Source organism: Ambystoma mexicanum, chromosome 9, assembly GCF_040938575.1.
Source record: "Ambystoma mexicanum isolate Mex_15411 chromosome 9, UKY_AmexF1_1, whole genome shotgun sequence".
NCBI classification, from domain to species: Eukaryota; Metazoa; Chordata; class Amphibia; order Caudata; family Ambystomatidae; genus Ambystoma; species Ambystoma mexicanum.
In genome coordinates this window covers 179,098,080-179,119,375 of record NC_090931.1, presented here as the reverse complement: position 1 = coordinate 179,119,375, position 21,296 = coordinate 179,098,080, and the positions used below count along the sequence as shown (strand labels likewise).

The 21,296-nt window shown below is 47.3% G+C and overlaps 1 protein-coding gene across 1 annotated transcript in view; it reads right to left on the bottom strand.

The window, feature by feature from the left end:
* DDX6 (DEAD-box helicase 6) overlaps nucleotides 1-2,437 on the bottom strand; it is a 451,657-nt gene extending 449,220 nt beyond the window's left edge. The window contains exon 1 of the mRNA XM_069614407.1: nucleotides 2,050-2,437. The gene's annotated coding sequence lies outside the window, so the exon portion shown is untranslated. The remainder of the gene's footprint in view (nucleotides 1-2,049) is intronic.
* Between the last annotated feature and the right edge of the window lie 18,859 nt (nucleotides 2,438-21,296).

Sequence of the window (21,296 nt, the reverse complement as noted above, 5' to 3'; positions counted from 1 at the left end):
CGTCACATTTCTTAACCCCAAAACCCAACTCTTGTGCGTCACATTTCTTAACCCCAAAAATCTATCATGTGCGTCATGTTTTCAACCCCCAAACCCTCGCACCGAGTTCGACATATTTGCCACCCCAACCATCCATCTAAGTGCTACACGCATCAAAGCGCCAAAATCAATTTTAGTGCATCACATTTCCTTTCCCCAAAATTCAACTATGCCCACATTTCCCACCCCCAGTAATCCATTTAATGAAGTATTCCAAGTGCTTTGGCACCGAACCTACAGTGGCTCTCAGAATGCAGGTTCGCTGCTCATCGGTAGCACTGCAGCTGCTGCCCGAGCAAGCATTAGGCCCTGCCAGTAAACTTTTAAGGACTCCTAGCGAGTTGTGGAGACTGGGCCTCTCTCTCAATAAGCTACATATAAACAAACTCATTTACAACCACAGCATTTGCAGATGTGACCAGGTGGCAGTAGGGTGAGTCCAGATAGCTTTTGGAAAGAGCTCAATTTACTGGACAACCTGTACCTTATGGAGCACTGAGCAGTCTTGAGCCTTATTCCTAGGGTAACATTCATTTTACTTGGTGAAGCCTCACATGCAGGAGCACCTATTCTCCCCTGCTCAACAGATATTTATCTTGATCCATACAGAGTCAACTTGTGCTATTGTTCATTACATACGACGATCAACCACCACTCACAGCATGGCTTTGGGGTTGATTCTACAACAGATTACCTCTCAAGTGAACAGGTGGGCAATGAGCACCAAATGACCCTTAACATGCCAATACCAATGCATCCCTCAATTGCTTGGATACATAAAGCGGGTGAAAATTAGAATTATGTTTGACAGGTGTGAGCCCATTGAAGTGTATGGATGAATTGGGGGCCAGACAGGTAAGTGGAGTGAACCTATAGCTGTGAATCCCACAAGTATGAGATATGAGGTGGCTGCTTCTCTACACACACATACACCTCTATTACTACAGCTCAGAAGAGGGGCAAACACCAGATTGTGTGTGGAAGCTCATCAACTCCCTTATCAATGGGGGGCAGGCGGGGGAAGAGAAAAAACCTTGCAATGTTACAGTAATAATGAAGTCCTGTCACAATACAAATCTGAAGGGGTGTTCAGAACCTCATCACCCACCCAATACGGCTACACATGGGTGTTTAGGCCGTGTTAAGTACAAGAAGCCACAACCGCAGTCAAAGGCTGTATTAAGTGTGGGGGTAAGACAATGTCTCCCACCCCGTTAAAGCAGGCGGTGGTGGACAGCAAATTGTGGTGGGGCAAAACCCAGTCCCATCAGAAGCTTTGACAGGGAAAGAAAACGCAACTCTGCCTTGTCAAGAGTGCTGTGGGATTAGGGGGAAACAAATAATCCCTTGGCACACCGAAAAGGAGAGTGGGAAAATAAACATCCCCACCCCTAACCTCTGATGGGGAATCCCCGTTGTCGTTGCCTCAGAAAAAGTGTCTGGGGGCAAAACACCTGTAGGTAGCAACACAATCTGAGGAGAAGGTATAAGATCCATATAGCCACCGACAGACGGAGGATTGGGGGGCGGTACACATTTTCTATTAGGGGCTGTATCCCCCCCTCCACCTCACATAAGATGAGCACCTCTGAAGTGCGATGAAGGGGGAGGCAGATGGGGAAAGAAACACCAGTCACAGATTCCGTGTGAGGGACAAAACAGCCCGGTTCCCAAGAAGGAAGCCAAACAAACCCAATGACAGACCAGGGGACTGCCTTCAGTCATTGCCACAGAAGGGATGCATAAATAGCCCTTATGGCAGCCTCACACCAGTGGACAAACGCGGCGCCTCGGGCCACAGCGTAGCGAAGAAAAACCCTATGACAACGCCAATAACAGCCTTGCCATGCATTACCAAGCCCCCCCCGCCCCAGGTCGGTGTCGAGCCCCACATCTTTTGGCAAACCCCAGCCCCCTTTTCCTAACCCCTCTCCCAGCTGTGTCGGCCACGATCCCCCCTTTTTCAATCCTTCCATATTAGTCAGACCCTTGCGCCACATCCTCCCTCACCGTTTTGGGGGCTCCGCTTCCATTCCTCTTCGTGTTTCCGTATTTTATTATTCTTTTTTTTATATCCCGAAATGGCCGCCTTCCTCTTCCTCCTTTAAACCCTCCCCCTCCTCTGCGATCCTTCCGCGATGACGCGGTTAAGCACAACGTTCTCTCTGCCAGTGCGATCCCTGCGCCGCCCCGACGTAGGACTACTTTACTACCGGGGGGAGTTGGCCAGGGCTTCTCCCCGACGAGTTGCCCCGGGCTCTCGCAATCCAAGCACACTTGACTTGGACCCGACGTCCACTATACACCTCAGCAACCGCATCTGCGTCACAGTGGTCTCCAGTTCCCGCACGCCACACCGGCCTTTTCCCTGCTTAGGACAGGGACGTGGTCTGTATTTGTGTCCTTTTTTTCAACTTAACATTTTCTAAAACTTCCTTCGGCTATTGACGTTTATCAAATAATTGGCTGACGAATTAAAGGTACGTCACATTGACCCGCCCGACGCACCACACCCCTTTCCCCTGGGGTCCACTGAGGTAATGCCTTCAGTTTCTACTGTTGGGCTCCCATATAGCAGACCCTGACAATCCACCAGATGAGATGCTAGACCTTAACACCCAGAGAGACAAGGCCCACACCCAGATAAAGCCGGAGACGGCGCACCGATAGACCCCCGTCTCCTGAATGCCCTCCCTTTCAGAGCTTTTAGCCCACGCATTTTGAGACCCGCACTTTGCCCTCCACAGACCTCTTGCGTTAATTCTTCTTTATCTCCCCAGCAGTAAAGAAAATAGAAACGTAGGTATAGATCGTTTGGAAACATGAAAAAACGCCTGCAATCAGCATTCTCTGATGAGATTAGTATGCCTTTAGACTATGGTGGTCCCCTTTTAAGAGTGTGGTATAGTGGCCTGGAAGTTGTGAGAATCTCGCATGCACACCTCGCTGCGCAGTAAAGAAGAGATGGACACGTAGCCTATCAAGCAAACGTCCTTTATTCTTACTCCTCTTCCAACTAACTCCTGCGTCACTTCCCTCCCTGCCTCCCAACTGCCCTGCAACTGAACTGCCCTGCAACTGAACTGTCAACATCCCCCCAATTTAAACAGTTACCCAACAGGGGCGATGAACAAACAGGAACACTGTTCGCTAAGCCATTTCCTCAATGAGGCGGCAAGGCTTATTCCTGGATCTCTGAGGTAGATAGCTGAAACGTTCAACAGAGCCGCTGGCTCCAGTTCTCTCTCCTTGGTCCTCCCGGCCAGATGCTTCTGAGTCCTCCTGATCTCTGTGATAACAATCATCGGAAACATAGTCAATGGTTATCGCCACTCTTCCACTTAGTCGCCATGACCCTGAAAGGGGAACTTTATTGAAATGCAAGGAATTTCGAGTGGTCAGTCCCTTCTCCTTGGGCCGTGATCATGGAGCCCTTCTTTTCCAGTATGATCAAAGGTTCCTCTTTAAAAGCAGCTGTATGCTTGTGAGTCTGGGGCTGTCTTACAGCAACTACGTCCCCTACTTCAAGTTGGGGATCTCAGCCTTCCGACGACCATCCGCATACTCCTTCATGCGATCCTTCGCTGCCTGATTCCCGTTTCCTTATTTTGGTGTCCAGGGGTGTTCAGTCCTCCTGGAGATGGGCCTGGGGCAGCCGGGTCCTGATGTCTCTACCAAACATTATCTCCGCTGGGGTTTTCCCAGTGGAGCTGTGTGGCGTGCTTCATTAGTCCCCCAACAGTTGATGGAGCACTTGTTCATAGTGTTGTCCCATGAGTCGAGCCACCTGTAATGCTCTCTTCAGATTGCCCATGAACCGTTCTATCATACCATTGGCCTGTGGCCATAGTGGTGTGACCTTGCGATGGTTGAACCCCATGTATTCACTGAACTTCGCGAAGCTATGTCCATTGAAGGGAGGCCCATTGTCAGTTTTCACATTCTGAGGAACACTGTAGGCCATGAAGATGCGGTCCAACACCGGAATGACGTGGTGGGCTGCCTTCAAAAATATGATTTGAGCTTCCGGATACCTAGAATATTCATCCATGACAGCAATACATATCTCCCCCTTCGATAGGACCGATGAAGTCAGCCGTCGTGGCCTCCCATATGCCCCCCGGCAGTTCGGACATTCTTAACGGCTATGGATGCCGATTCGGTGTGAGAAAGCAACGTGGGGCACTGTTTCAGGAGCTCCTCCACCAGGGTGTTTAGTTGTGGGAACCACACCTTCTGGCGCAACATGCGTTTCGTGGAAACCACTCCTCGATGTCCCTCGTGAGCCAGCTCTATGACCTTCCTTTTTAGAGATGTTGGAATCACCACCTTGTGTCCCTTCAATAAGAGGTTGTCCTCTGAGAGCGCTAGCTCCTCTTTCACCTACAGTAGCCTGTCAACCTCCTGCCGTACCTCTGACGCTAGGCCACCCCGTTCTTTGGCTCTCCTCCATTGACCGGACTTGAGCCCCTTGTACATTATCTGGCATGCCTGATCCGATTCCACTTCATGGGCTAAGCGGGTTGGTTCGATGCCCTCGGGAATGGCCTGCTGGATCAGGTATCTGAGATATCGGTCCGCCACCGATGGTTCAGGGGTACAACCTGTTCTTGGATGTCTGGATAGGAAATCGGCAGGGTTTTCCTCCTTTCCTGGTCTGTGTAAAATTTCAAATGAATAATCCTGCAGCCACAGCCCCCATCTCGCGATGCAGGGAGGCATTTTGGCTTGTCAGTTGCCATAGAGAAACAGGAGTGCTTGATGGTCAGTCACTACTTGAAATGGCTTGCCGTAAAGAAACAGGTGAAAATGCTCACACGCCCTCACCACTGCAAGACTTTCCTTCTCCGCCTGAGAGTATGCCTGCTCGGTGGCTGAAAAGCTTCTGCTAGCATATGCAACAATGTGTGTTTGCGTCGGGTCTTTCGAGTCAATTTGGGCCAGAATGCCGCCTAGACCCACTGGACTTGCGTCCACTGTTAGTTCAGTTTTCTTGTCCGAATCGTAGTAGGACATGTTTTCAGCTCCCGCCACCCTTTCTCGAATGATCTCAAAAGCACGTTGACACTCCTCCGACCAGTCGAAGACTGCATTCTGCTTGGTCAACGCTCTGTGGGGTTCACTGACTGTGGTAAAATCCTTTATGTACCTTGTGAGTCCCAAGAAAGATCTGAGTTCTGAGACGTTGGTTGAAGGTGGAGTCTCATTGAGTGCGCCAACTTTCAGGATCAGGTGTCAGACCGTTTTCTGAGAACACGTGGATGTCACGACCCTCAGCCCTGACCCCCACTGTTAAGCCCACAAGCCAGGTGGGATCAGGGCTCAGATCTTTAATAAGGCCAGACTTCCACTTTTCAAGCCCTCTTGGGGCCAGGCTCATCATTTGGGAGAGGCATCTGCTTAAGGGACTACTTTATTAAGGCTTTCAGCCAACATGGAGGCATCCACATAGCTGGGTTCCTAGAACCAAGCTATGCGGTGTAGTGCTTTGGGTGTGGTGGCCTAGGGACTACTTTACCTGGACTACTTTACAGTGGCTATTTAAACCACACCCGAACAAGAACACACGCTTCACGTTACTTTGCTTCTAGCAACGTGACGCTCACCGTGTCCAGCTTCTTGCGAAGCCGATGAATTCCGGACCTGCAGAAAAAACAAAGAAACATCGTTAGCAGCAGAATCTTACCTGCAATCTTCATCCATCTCTGCTCACAGCTCCTGGGCTTCTCTGTTGGAAGAGTTTGCCGCCCGGATCGAGGGACCTGAGAAAAGGAGAAAGACATTATTAACAGAGGTACTAGAGACATTACAACCATAAAAGCGCTTAAAGACTTACCTGGCTGGTTACATCTCGACCGGCACTGCTCCGGAAACCCCATCTGCGCTGGGTACTCTCCGTGACCTACGAAAAGGGAAAAACACAGGTCAGTGAGGACAAGGCATCGCTGCGCTACGCAAAGCGCCTCCTTACCGCATTATAGCGCGCCATCATCTCCCGGTGAGAACCAGCACACCCCGTTCTCCGAGTGGACACTCCACGCCCCTAGAGGAGAAAAAGGGAATTAGAACAGACAAAAGGCATGCAAGAAATACAGCGCCATTAATTGCAATAAGACTTACCTGAAAGACACTACAAGGGCCGCAGTCGGTGAAGTAACTGAACTGCCAGCGCCCACAAAAGCCAACGCGCCCCTGCCCAGAGAGCAGGACAGAGAACCCACCGATTCCGGCAACCAGATGAGAAGAGAACCTGGAGGGGCTGGAAATATAATGAGGTGGGGGATTAAACTGCTTACCTTGGTCGCCCAGTCCTGACATAGTCTTCATTTTCCAGGCAGAATTCCCTTGACACCGAGACCACAAGGGAACCATCAGGAAGGGCATTAGCGTCCAGCTGGCTGGGTGGCGTCCCGTGGATACCAGGTGAGCGTAACAGTGGCCAAAGGAACGCAGCGTGCCTTTTCTGAACTCACATTTTGCCTGGTTGAGGGTAAGATTGGCAGCCTCGAGAGCCATACACCTTGGCTCGATTCTCATTGTGTTTTCCCACATCTGTCCCGAACACCAGGATGTCGTTGCTATAGTTTATACAGTTCGGGATGTGCTTAATTACGTTGTGAACTTCCGCCTGAAATAGCTCTGCTTCTGAAAAGACCCCAAAGCTCAATCTTTTGTACCTGTACAGTCCCAGGTGTGTGACGAAGGTTGTGAAGTTCGGGCTCTCGGGACTTAATACCAACTGGTGGTAGCCCTTCTTCAAGTCCAGTTTTGAGAAGACCCTGGCCCGATTTAGTAAACAAATCATATCAATGATACGTGGTGCCATGTGTCTTTCCTTCGACTCGCTTGGTTGGGCCTCCTCATATCCACACGCAGTCTGATTGCCTGAGAGCCTTTCTTGGGCACCATAACAATGGGTGAAACCCACGTGGTGGGGCCCGTGGCCGGCTCTATGATGTCCTGCTCTAGGAGCTTATATTGTTCATCCTCTACTTTCTTGTGGATATTCCCCGGATGTCATGCCGCAAACTTGGAAGTTATGGCATCGGTGGAACTCAGTGCATCGAAGGTAGCCGCATTACTAGGGGCATAGAATAGTCAGCAGCGGTCTAGACTTCTCCCAACATGGCCGACGGCGACAGCGTTTCCATATCAACGCTCCCAGCCTTCACTTCGGTGCGTTGTATCTTTCACGCTGGTACCCGCTTGGCGTTTCTGCCGTCTATTGTTTTTTTGCTTACCTGTCGCAGTTCTTACCCGGAGTTCGTCAGCCCCTTTCATGCTCTGTGGAGCATTCGGCTGCAGTATTCTGCCTTTCTTTTCTCCTCTTCTTGTCAGGCTTTCTGGCCGTATTCGTTACCTCTGCGGTACGGTTCGGCTTCCCGTTCCGTTTCCAACGTTACCTCTGCGGACGTCTATCCCCGGGTTTTGTGGAAATCGAAATAATATTATTCCTCCTATCGCATTGTTTGAATGTATGTTGGCCTACGCCAAGTTGTCTAAGAACATCGTGTAAATAGATTCCGCGTCAAGGTCTTGACCTTAATGTATTGTGTAAATCGCCATCTTGGATTTAGCCGCCATTTTAGGTTCTTTTGTAGTGTGGAAGTCACCCCGAACAACAAAATGGAGGCTGAATGACATTTCGAGTGGGATTCTGGCCGTTGTGACCTCTGCACACATGAATAAGTAATATGCCTGCAGGCCACTTGTTGGGGTCGCGAACTGAGACCTTGTCCTATCCCTGACCTTTGTGTAAATGAACAACTGTATCAGCGGAACTGATCAAATGCATACATTATGGGATTGACCTGGCAACAAACCCTAGGCCTGGTTCTGAGAATGGTTAACCCGCGAGGGGGTTGGCCAGAGCTGGATAAAAAGTATAAAAACCCAAGTATCCCAATGTACGCTCTCTCACACTAACAAGGCGAACTTCCGTTGATAGTTCGTTCTGTTACTCTGAGGGCCGAATAGCTATCCGTTTGTCAATTGACTTTTGGTAATTGTTGTATCTTTGAATAAAGCGCTTTGTATGTTCTTTGTAACCTGTGTTGGTGTGTTTCCTTTGGGCTTCCCGGCCTCATATCAGTTTTTCTGTTTCCACAGTTGGCGCCCGAATAGGGACCCTCAAGATTGATGCCGGATCATTGAAGGTTGACGCAGACTATCGAAACCGGGATCGGACAGTGTGATTCTGTGGGCCCGACCGATCGAGACGCGATATCTCGGCAGCGCTGCACGATCCGATCCTTGGACGATAGTCGTGTGGTCTGACACGGCATCTTGACGAGGGTCCAATTTTGAGGCGGGCAGATTTGCCGAAACCACCAAACACAAGGTAAAATTCGTTAGGTAAGTTCTTTGGTAAACCGTACGGTCCTCCTTAGGTTTGGTCAGGTGCAGTCGTGACCCGGCTCTTAATTTAACCCTGACAATTTGAATTTGGCATATTGTATCTGCAGACACAATTATTGAACCAGGTAACACCAATTATTTGTGAAATGCCTGGGAAATTGTCTAGCTGCTTTAGGGCTCTGTTCCGCAGCGATCGACAATCCTTGGAATTTAGCCGCCCGGCACCACAGGAGGGGTCGCCGGCGTGTACTATGTACTGTAAGTATGGCATTGGAAGTATAGTATTTAATGATATTTGGCACAGACAGACCAGACATGCCTCCGAATTTCAGTGGCCAATCAACGGTAGTTTTGAGATCCCCCGTATTGAATACTTAGAATCGATCTTGTTAAAGAAAAAGGCTAGACCAGCAGCCTTCGATGTGTTACAGAATTGGAAGAAAGAAGCAGTGCAGAAGCTTAAAAGTAGGGATAAACATGCACGTTGTCATAAAACAAACGCTGAAAAAGCATTATTATATGATAAAGAAAAACGGTCAGAATCAGTTAAAAATATAGATAGAGCCTTTTCACTCAGGATCCAGAAAATTTACCCCTCTAAAGATTTCCATGTTTCTGAGGAATTTATTGAAAAGTTATTAAATGTACGCAGGCCCGATGCCTCAGCGCCACCTCCGTATGCTCCTATTTTGGGCGCTCTGCCTATTCCTGTTGTTATTCCTGTTCCCCCTATACAACCTATTGTTGCTAGTCCTTTGGTTGTTGTTCCTCCGCCTATCGCACCGCCCCTTCCCCCTGCACCGATAGTTGCACCTTTGTTAAATTTACCTATACCTCCGCTCCCGAGTGGCCCCGTATTGATTGAAGTTGATCCAGGTGCAGGGTCAAAGATTGTGACTCGTAGTACTGTTTCTGCAGATAAGAAACAGGAATTGTTTGCATGGGCTAAGCATTGCATGGAGAAAGGTGATCAAGCTAATGTTTTTTCCACATTATCTAATTTGAATAGTTTTCCCGAGAAAAATGTTTTTATCGAAGGTTTGGGGACTCACTTGTGTGTGATGTGGGGTAGATTACAAAATTCGGATCTTCCACAAGGGGTGAGAGATCTGAATGCTTTGGCACTTTCGAGGGAGACAGAGCAGAAAGTATATGGACATGTTGAAAGATTGTTTGAATTCAGGAAAGACTTTGAAATAGCACGAGATGAGGATGATGAAGACAATATAATTTATGTACAGAAACGGTTCCTTCCGTGCCGTAGAGCGGCACCTGAGGAAGTACGAATTTGTACCAAAGATGCGGTTCGATGGATCTCGGATTCATCGATACCGCCAGATGAAGTGTATGACACGTATAGTCGGTATACAGTAGAAATGCAAAGAAAGGTAATTCAGGTGATGGTACAGCACCTGCAGGAGGAATGTGTAAGGAAGAGGGTAAGTTGCCCCATAGAATTATTGGGGATTTGTAAAAGGGCTTTTTTGCCCGATACTTCTACAGCTGCCTTAGCGCTCGACCTGGCTCTATTACTTAGTAAGCGGCCGGAGGTACCTATATCTCAGTTGCCTATGAGAGAGGTTCCTCCGACCTTTGTCCTAAAAGTTGAGATCCCCGCCAACGCTGGGACTGGTGCCCCCGCTGTGGATATCCCTGCACATTATGTATCGCAATTTGTTCACGTCCCGTTTTCACGACAGGAAGTGAACACAATCAGTTCCCGATATCAGGAAAAACCCGACTGGGTTTTACAAAGAAATAGAGTCCGTTTTACAGTCCTCTGTGTTCACCTTGAGTGACATTGACTTGTTATTCCCTGTACTCCTACCCGTAGATGTATGGAAACAGGTTCGGACAATAGATGATGTGCCGGGGCTGGGAGATACGTGGGCAAATATGATTAGAATCGATGGAGAAAGACCAGCCGGCGAGAAACCACCGCAGGTAATACTTACTTTACCTGATAGGATTGTTACGAAGCTAAAAACTATAATTCCAGAGAAAAGGATTATTTGGGACAAGCTTACGGCCTGTGTCCAAGGGAAAACTGAAGGCGCCACCAAATTTTTTAATAGATTCGAGCAGGTATTTTCTGACTTCAGTGGACAGGATTTAGGTACAGAGTCGGGGAAGAGGTTGTTCGTGGACAAATTTGTACGTGGATTGTTACCTGACATCCAGTCACAAATTATGTCCTCTGAGAGCGCTTGGCAGGCAAAATCTCAATCTGAGGTTTTGCACATGGCTCAGTATTATGAGAACCGTGTTAATAATGAGAAGGAGAAAATTGAAAAGAGAAAGGGAGATTTGAAAACCAAAGTATTATTACAGCAAATTATTAGAAACCCCAGAGGGGGTACAACACAGACTAGAGGTCAGTACGTCCCAAAAGGAAATACTCCTTTGAGTCCTGTGAATATTAATCAATGTGCTTATTGGCGCCAGGAAGGTCATTGGCGAGCACAGTGCCCCGTCCTTCGCCAGAGGTCAAACAGTACTTTTGGGGGTTTAGGTAGACGACCTAGGGGCCGCCCTGGAGCAGGGGGCCCTGACAGGGGTCAGCTTTTACAAGATTCTCAGCAACCTTTTTCACGGGAAAATCGGATCTCGAGTATGGACTCGAGAAACATATTTGATCACCCTTCTGCTGCCTACCTTTCTGAAGAGCTTCCTTCTGACGAGACTCTGTTCCATTAGGATTGCCCGAAGCAGGGTTTGGAACCTTCGCCTATTCCCGTTAATCAGAAAGGCCCCTATGTCGAATTATTAGTAGGGAATAGGAAACACCAGTTTTTGATTGATACTGGAGCACAGAAGTGCTCCATTGATCATTCTCAGGTTCCAAACATCCCACTGTCAGGGCAAACAAATGTTTCCATAGGGTTTTCTGGGGTACCAACTGTCTGTCCGCATTCTGCGCCGGTATCCGTTTCTTTGGGTCCTTTCACGGACCATTGTCCTTTTCTTCTCACTTCGAACTGTGGAGAGAATTTGCTGGGGTTGAATTTGTTAAAGAAATTGAACGCAGTAATTCATTGTTCTTCGGATGGAGTACGGCTAACGGTTTCACCACAGCAACTTCCTAATTCTCAGTTCTTGATTCAACCTTTACCTCCTGAGTTCAGCATTGTCCCGGAATGTTTGTGGGCGGTGGACGACAATGATGTTGGAGTGTTACAGATTGAGCCCGTTAAAATAGTTCTGAAACATGGGGTGAAACTGCCACGCATTCCGCAGTATAAAATATCAGTCGAAGGCGAGCGTGCTTTGAAATGCATTGTCTCCGATTTTGTACATCGTGAGGTGATCGAGGAGATTACAGGTAGTTTGTGTAACAGTCCGATCTTACCCGTATATAAGAAAGGCGACAATGCAATTCCATACCGGTTTATAATCGATCTTCGTGCTATTAACAGAGTGGTCGCCCCACAATTTCCAATTGTGCCTGATGTGACGACGATATTAACAATGATCCCGGCTACGCACTTCAGCGTTGTGGATCTGAAAAACGCCTTCTTTAGTATCCCTATACATAAAGAAAGCAGATATCTGTTTGCGTTCACCTTGGGGGGACGCTCATTTACATTTACAAGGGCACCTCAAGGGTATACTGAAAGTCCTAGTATTTATAGTAGAGCCTTGAAAGAGCAGCTCGACACCCTTGAATTGCCACCTACTTGCACGCTGCTTCAATATGTTGACGATTTACTTTTGGCTGCAGACTCTGAGAGTGCCTGTAAAGAAGGCACTATACTGTTGCTTGTTCATCTAGCTAAAAATGGTCACAAAGCTTCGCTTAAAAAATTTCAATATTGTTGTCAGGAGGTTGCCTACCTAGGCTACCTCCTGTCAAAGGAGGGGAGAAGATTGACACCTGAAAGAATAAAACACATTTCTGGCATGTCTGTTCCAAATACACAGAAGGAAGTCAGAGCCCTGATAGGTATGGCTTCTTACTGTAGGTTGTGGATCCCGAATTTCGCACTAGTGATAAAACCGATGTTGGCTTTGACGAAGAAGGGCATTTCTCTGCCACTGCCATGGGAATCGGAACATCAACGATCATTTGAGCTTCTCAAAACCACGCTATGTTCGGCACCGGTTCTGGGTACTCCAAATTATGACAAGGCCTTTGTGTTGTTTGTGCATGAATGTGATGGATGTGCTTTGGCTGTGTTAACACAGGAACACGGAGGGAAGAATAGGCCGTGCGGCTACTACTCCTCCGCCCTTGATCCTGTCGCATGCGCTTTGCCAAGATGTTTGCGCGCTGTCGCTGCTGCTGCCGCGTCTGTAAAACAGAGTGAAGGAATGGTCCTAGGCCATGATTTAATTTTGATGGTACCTCACTCTGTTGATATTCTATTGAACAAAACTCAAACGCAACACCTCACCTCAGCACGGTCAACAAGGTATGAACTAATTCTGTTTGCCCCTCATATTCAAATTAAGAGGTGTTGTGTTCTTAATCCGGCTGAACTCTTACCTTTCCCGCAAAATACTGTTTGCGGTGACGAAGAATTACATGACTGCCTGTATACCACTGAACAAGAAATGAAGGGCAGGATAGATCTCATAGATACTCCTTTGGATAATGCAGAAGGGGAGCTGTTTTGCGATGGCTCCTGTTTCAAACTTTCGAATGGTACATCTACAGCTGCTTATGCAGTTACTACATTGAGCAAAGTTGTCGAAACTAAGAGAATTTCGCATAACTCCGCGCAGGCCGCAGAGATTATAGCGTTGACCCGAGCTTGTGAACGTTCCCAAGGGCATAGAGTCAATATATATACTGATAGTCAGTACGCATTTGGGGTGGCTCACAACTTTGGAAAGCTTTGGTCGGAAAGAGGGTTCCTGACCTCACATGGGACCAAGATCCAGCATGGCCCCTTGATAGTGCAATTACTTTCGGAACTCTCACTCCCTAAACAGTTAGCGATCATGAAATGTGCAGCACATCGCAAGGTCATAGATGATGTGGGCAAAGGGAACGCTTTTGCGGATCTGATAGCCAGACAAACGGCCACCGACCTTAGCACGGACATGTATGCCTCGAGGGAAATGAGAGATGCTTGCATAATGGATGAAGGTATTGGGTCTGTGCGAGATATTCAAACTGATGCCACAATGGAAGAATCTAAAAAGTGGGCTGAAGGAATGGGGAAACTGGATGACGAAGGGTGTTGGGTGGAAACGTCCGAAGGGAAATGGTTGCTTCCTGATTCTTATGTATTGGCAATGGTTACGATGGCACACGGTCCTACGCATGTGTGTGCCCAGCAGATCACAAGAATGTTAGAACAGGTTTGGGTGAATGACAAGATTCTGGACACTGCAAAGAGGCATGTCCAGAACTGTATGATCTGTCTGCAGCACAATGTGGGTAAGGGGACAGTGACTCCAAGGGGAAGTTTTGGGCCCCCTTCTGTCCCCTTTGAGGTTATACACTTTGATTTTATTGAAATGAAGCGATGCAATAATCTAAACTATGTTCTTGTAATTATTTGTGCCTTCAGTAAATGGGTCGAGGCTTTCCACGTCAAAGATGCTACCGCCATGACCACTGCAAAGATTATGGTAAAAGAATTCTTTCCTCGATTTGGGCTCCCGAGGATAATTTGGTCGGATAATGGTCCTCACTTTATCGCAGCAGTAATTTTGCAAATATGTGCAGCCCTATGTATTGAGAAACGATTTCATTCAGCTAGACATCCTCAAAGCGCTGGGTTGGTGGAAAGGCACAATGGTATTCTAAAGAATAAACTTGCAAAAACATGTGCTGATACCAAACTAAAATGGCCAGATGCTTTGCCTATTGTGTTGTTAGCTATGCGTACCACTCCTCAGACTAGAACTGGGCTTTCTCCATTTGAAGTAGTGATGGGGAGACCTGCTAACATTTGGGGTCTCCCGAAACCTAAAGCCCTGAGAGAGGTGGAAAATGTATTGCTTGTAGACTACTGTAACCAGTTAACTAAAAACCTGTATTTCATTTATCACCAGGTGTATTCTGCTTTACCTGTACGGTTCACGGGCCCAGGACACGATATACAGCCTGGAAGTTGGGCCCTCGTGAAGGCCTAAGAGAGGTCTACCTGTCTCGCGCCTCGCTGGCGGGGACCCCATCAGGTGTTATTGGTCACCAGGACAGCAGTGCGGGTGGCTGGAAAGAAGAACTGGATCCACGCGACGCACATCAAGAAACTTCCTCACCCGACACCACACGCTACAGAAGAAGCAGAACCCCTCGCTGACGCTACAGTTTCTGATCTTGGAGTAGCAAACAGCGCTGTAAGTGCGTCAGAGAAGTTCTCTGAGCCTTTGGAGCTTGGGGAACAGTCCATTTTGTCTCCGCACTCTCTTGAAAAATCACTTCCGGAAAACACTGTTTTGAGCTCTGCGACTTCCGTCGCCACCGACACGTCGCTTCCCTCAGGAAGTGATGATACCTTGTTTCCGGACCAGACAATTTTGGGTAGCATCAGGTACAACCTTCGACCAAGGAAATAGAACTACGGCACGAGTTTCGTGCATCTGGAAAAAAGGAAGTGATTGGAAAAAATTGTCTTGTTATAAAGTTTTGTTGAACAAAAAAGGGATTCTGCTGGCTAGGGTTGGGAAGGACTAAGAAGTCACGCGACCGTAGTGTCGCCAGCAACAAACATTGGGGGCGTCCATTGAGAAACTACGATGCCTGCCACCTTCACCGCTGCTCCCCGCACTGGACTTTTAGATAAGGGGGTGACCAAATCGAACAATGAACAATGTGCCTGGGCCCCGAAAACGTACTGTTGTGTGTTGATAATGACTATTGTTATTTTTGCAACTGCTGCTGTAGGACTTTGGTATTTCGAAGAAATCTATCCTTTGAAACCTTTATTACCGACCGAGATTGTACCAACTGTTTTGACTCCCTCTGTACACCTTCACACTCTGTCCCCTAGAGACTCCCAACATAGACAAAAGTATCATAATAACACTCTGATGATAGTAATGAATGCTACTCATGCCATTTTTAATAAGAGTAATTGTTGGATTTGTACTCATTTACCGCAACATGGGAACAAGGGACTGGGATGGTATATACATCCTCTACCTTTAACGACTGCTTGCTATGCCTCTCTTAGAGCACTATTCTTTGGCCGTTGGAATGATAGCATCTCAGGGAACTTTGATGGAACTAATTTAAATGATTTCGAGAAATGTGAATTGACTCCCCTGGGATGCTCGCTTTTCGCAAATAGAAGTAAACCTAACTTCGCTTCTATTAGGCCGTCTGACAAACTATCTCTTCCTTTTCAAACTCTGATTCCCTTTACAATGGCTCCGATAGGCATTAAGGACGCTGTACCTCCTTCTTAATCTATAAATCATAGTCCTGACTCGGCTCCCTTCTGTGTACAGAGAAATGGCACTAGGCCAGTGGGAGATTTCGAAGCTTGTAAAAACATTGTAAATTTGACTGGGGAAAACAGGCCTCTGTATGTAGTGGGGCCTGTCTATTTTGTTTGTGGCAGTTTAGCATTTCCCTGGTTGCCCAAGGATTGGCAGGGAACCTGTTATTTAGGAATAGTGTTACCCGGGGTATTTGTAGCAAGTACATTAGAGATTTCTAAGGCTCGCCCGCGGCGAGACGACAACGGAGATACCCCTGGGCAAGTATTGGGGGACATAGCGAAATCAGTTGTGCCCTTTTGGGGACAAATAGCAAACTCAGAGAACATTAGGGGATTAGCAAGGGTACTGGAGAGAACGATCAACCGGACCACGGACATACTCTACAATATGACCTTAGAGCAAAAGGCAATAAGATTGGTAGCACTTCAAAATCGGATGGCATTAGATGTCATCTTGGCAGAACGAGGTGGAGTATGCAAATTAGTGGGGTCCGCTTGTTGTGTTTTCGTACCAGACTCCTCGCCAACAATTTTTAAAGCAATTCAGAACTTGCACACTCTCAGTTCTGAAGTCCATATCCCTGTAGGAGACTGGAATCTTAGTACTTGGTTCTGGGATTCTTTGCGATCGTGGGATTGGAAGGTGCTTTCCGTTATTATGGTTATTTGTAGGGATTCTGTTATTCCTTTGTTGCTGTTTTCAATGCCTCCCAAGTATGTTTGGAATGATAGGGGGGTGTTGTGCTCAAGCAGTGAGCGCAATAGGGCATAAAATATATACCCCAGATACAGCATCTAAAGAATTCATGTTACAAGAGGTTTTTATGAACGACCTTATGGCTATAGATATTACAGACAATGACGCGGAATCTATGGATGATAACACATGGAGTTATTTTCAAAAGTATTAGGAATGATGTTTAGCACTTGGCATAGGCCAAAAGGAGGGTCTGTGGAAATCGAAATAATATTATTCCTCCTATCGCATTGTTTGAATGTATGTTGGCCTACGCCAAGTTGTCTAAGAACATTGTGTAAATAGATTCCGAGGCAAGGTCTTGACCTTGATGTATTGTGTAAATCGCCATCTTGGATTTAGCCGCCATTTTAGGTTCTCTTGTAGTGTGGAAGTCACCCCGAACAACAAAATGGAGGCCGAATGACATTTCGAGTGGGATTCTGGCCGTTGTGACCTCTGCACACATGAATAAGTAATATGCCTGCTGGCCACTTGTTGGGGTCGCGAACTGAGACCTTGTCCTATCCCTGACCTTTGTGTAAATGAACAACTGTATCAGCGGAACTGATCAAATGCATACATTATGGGATTGACCTGGCAACAAACCCTAGGCCTGGTTCTGAGAATGGTTAACCCGCGAGGGGGTTGGCCAGAGCTGGATAAAAAGTATAAAAACCTGAGTATCCCAATGTACGCTCTCTCACACTAACACGGCGAATTTCCGTTGATAGTTCGTTCTGTTACTCTGAGGGCCGAATAGCTATCCGTTTGTCAATTGACTTTTGGTAATTGTTGTATCTTTGAATAAAGCGCTTTGTATGTTCTTTGTAACCTGTGTTGGTGTGTTTCCTTTGGGCTTCCCGGCCTCATATCAATTTTTCTGTTTCCACAGTTTCTCCTCCTTTTCTATGCCCCTGCACACACTGCAGCCACTCTGGCATTCACATATCTGGCTTAACTTTCTTTGTCTATTCGTTCCCTCATTCTTCCCGCTGCCCTTGCAGCTTTCGTGGACACACTCCCGGCCTCTTATTATCCTTTTGTGGATCCTGGTGGCAACATTGGAAACACCAAGACAGCTGTCAGTTATCTAGCCACAGCAGGGTTTTTTGGTGCTAAGAATCTTTTTCCCTGTAAATTGAGGCGGGCTTCCTGGGGGTCCCTTTGGGTCAGGAAGGTATATACTGCCAAGGTGGCTTCCGGCAGAGCCTGTCCTTACCTACATGACAAGAGGGCCAAGATCAAGAAGGATCCTGTGGAAAGGAAAACCAGGAGGAAGGGAAATTCCGAAGCAAAGAACAGTTCCCTGGAAGATTCAGGTGAGGAGGGGTTTTGGGAAAGTACCTTGGATTCTACCAGTCACTACAGTATACAACGCCCACAACCTTCAATGGCGTCATTAGAGCAGTATCAGGAATTAGTAGCAGCCATACAGGGATTGACTGCTCAGATGCATAACATTCAGGCTGAAAATACAGCACTCGGACAGCAAGTGGCTGCTTGAGGAGAAGAAAGGGGAGAACTACCTCCCATGCCGCTGTCGTTTGGTAAATATGATGGCAATCCTAGAACTTGGAAAGAATTTATGGACGCCTGCCGAGTATTTCACATTTCGGCTAGGTCATTCGAGGCAGACAAGGCCCGGGTGGGGTTCCTCATCTCAAATATGGTAGGGAATGCGCTGGCATGGGCCATCCCACTGGTGACCAACAACAACCCGGCTTTGCAGAATTTTGATCAATTCTCTCAACTTTTTCAGACCAGATTCGACCGTCCTGAAGTTCAATTTGTTGCCTACGAAGCAGTCCTGGACGTTAAACAAGGAAGTTCAGACATCCAATCCTATGTGACTAGGTTCCGGAAGCTCGCTGCAGATTCCAGCTGGCCTGACACCGCCCATTAGACCATTTTTAGAAGGGGCCTCCACGAAGAGATCAAGGACGAGTTGGCCCGGGTTCCCAGACCGGGATCTTTTCGGGAACTAGTGACATTAGCCCTTCAGATTGAGTATAGTATTAATGAGAGGCGACAAGAAAGAAGACAACACAGAGGGTACTCTCCCTTACCTGACCTTCCTCACCCCTCAAAGGAATCAACGAAGACCGAAGGCACCTTGGAAGAACCGATGCAAAGTGGCTCCGCGCGGGACCCCTCACAGCAGAAGAAAGAAAGAGAAGGCAGGAATTAGGTCTATGTATGTTCTGTGGATCTACAGGGCATTTACTCCGCAATTGTCCTGATGTGCCTCCTAGGAGAAAGGGAAACGCTTCCCCCCGGGTCAGTGCAGAGGTGACTTCGGGGGAGGCAGAAGACAACCCTGAAACCATACTCACGCAATGAGGACCATCGAAGACTCCCGACTAATGGTGTTTTCACTCCAGTTACAGATCGCTCCTAGGAGAAGAGTGGAGGTTTTGGCTATGCTGGAAAGTGGAGCTGCCGGAAACTTTGTTGATGTCGCCTGGGTGAAAGAACAGGGCATTCCAGTCCTGAACAAGCATAGAGCAATACCTGTAGAGGGAGTGGACGATTCTCCTCTTAAATCAGGACCCATTGTCTTGGAAACTGAACCCATAACCATCGTGATGGGTACACATCAAGAGGCAGTTATATTTGATGTGATCCGAGCCACCCATTTCCCGGTAATCCTAGGGATCCCTTGGCTAAGGAGACATAACCGTTGAATAGACTGGGTGCTAAATACTCTGAGTTTTGATTCCACCTATTGTCAAGAAAATTGCCTTCACCCACCGGCACAGGAAGAGCAGTTGGGTCTTAACATTACACTTCCTTCCACAGTGATATCTAGCATTTCGGTGGATTACCAAGTCTTTGCAGAGGTATTTGAGGACAAAGTACCACACTTATTGCCTCCACACAGACACAGAGATTGTGCAATATAGCTGCAGCCAGGGGAAGTGGTGCCTTTCGGAAGAATGTTTCTGCTCTCCCTTCCAGAGAAGAAGGCTCTTAAACTATACCTGGAAGAAAACATGCAAAATGGACTCATACGTGAATCCCGATCCCCAGGAGGTGCTTCCTTATTCTTTATTACCAAGAAAGACATCTCAGAGTTATGTCCTTGCATAGATTATCGGGGTCTCAATAGTATCACTGTACGGGATCGTTACCCTATGCCATTAATCAGAGATATTTTAGAAGCTGTCCATGGTGCTACAGTCTTTACAAAGTTGGACCTTGGGGGGGCTTATCACCTACTCAGAATTAAGGAGGGGGTGAGTGGAAGACCGCGTTCCGCACTCCTTTGGGCCTCTATGAGTATTGGGTGATGCCCTTCAGCCTAGTGAATGCTCCTGCTATATTCCAGAGATACATGGACAAGATATTCTCCGACCTGCTTTATTTGTCTACGGTAGTGTATCTGGATGACATCTTGATATTTTCTCCAGATCTCAAGACACACATTCACCAAGTGAAGGAAGTACTCAGACGTCTTCGGGAACACCAACTAAATGTGAAACCTGAAAAGTGTAATTTCCATGCAGAGTCAGTTACTTACCTAGGGTTTATAATCTCCAAGGAAGGCATACGTATGGACCCCAACAAGGTCGAAGCCATTCTACGATGGTCGGAGCCAAGAGGTGTTAAGGAGATCCAATGATTTTTGGGATTGGCCAATTTTTATCGCCGCTTTATACCCCAGTTTTTGAACATAGTTCTTCCCATCACAGCCTTACTAAAGAAGGAATCAAATTTCATTTGGATTCAGCAGCCATCCAAGCCTTCCAGAAGCTTAAAGAATTGTTTACCTCAGTGCCAATTCTCATTCAACCTGACCAGTCAAAACGCTTTATTCTGGAGACTGATCCTTCTGATGGGGCTATAGGAGCCACCCTCCTCCAGAAGTCGGCAGACGAGTTGGAACATCCTGTTGCTTACTATTCAAGGTTCCTGACTCCCAGTGAGAGGAACTATTCAGTTCTGGAAAAGGAACTGTTTGCCATTAAAAAGGCATGTGAAGAATGGAGGCATCTACTTCAGGGGTCGGTAGAGCCTTTCATAGTCGGAACGGAGCATCGCAATCTACGGGTACTCAAACAGGTGGAGTGTTCCAATTCCTGTCACGCCAGGTGGGCATATTACTTTTCTCAGTTCGATTTCCTGATCACATACATCCCAGGCTCACAGAATATTGTGGCGGATGCTCTTTCCAGGAGCTGGGAGACGGAAGATGACATACATGAGAGAAGGGAACCGCTCCTGGCAGACAAGAGGTTCATAGCAGTCATTTCAGGATTTTTACAGGCAGTCCAAGAAGGTATCAGACTGGAGGATAGGAAGAATCCTGACTTGATGCTCAAGGGAGGGTTGTTGTATCACCAGACAGCCTTGTTTATTCCCACCCAGGATCTGCAAACACAAGTCTTATCTTTGTTTCATGATACCCCTCTGGCAGGCCACAAGGGTTTGAAGAACACCCTGGAACTGGTCAAAAGACATTTCTGGTGGCCAACTTTGTCCCAGGTTTGCAACGATATGTGTCCACTTGTCCCATCTGTGCTACGGGGAAGACATTGTCTGGTAAACCATTGGGGCTATTACAACAACCACCTCTGCCCTCTCAACCTTGGAAACATGTCTCTACAGATTTTATAATAGACCTTCCAGAATCTGAGGGAAATAGAGCCATAATTGTAACTGTCAACACTTTCAGCAAGCTGGCTCACTTTACTGCTCTTCACGGTCTTCCCACTGCCCCTCAGATGGCTTCAGTCTTCCTCAAGAACATAGTACGGCTA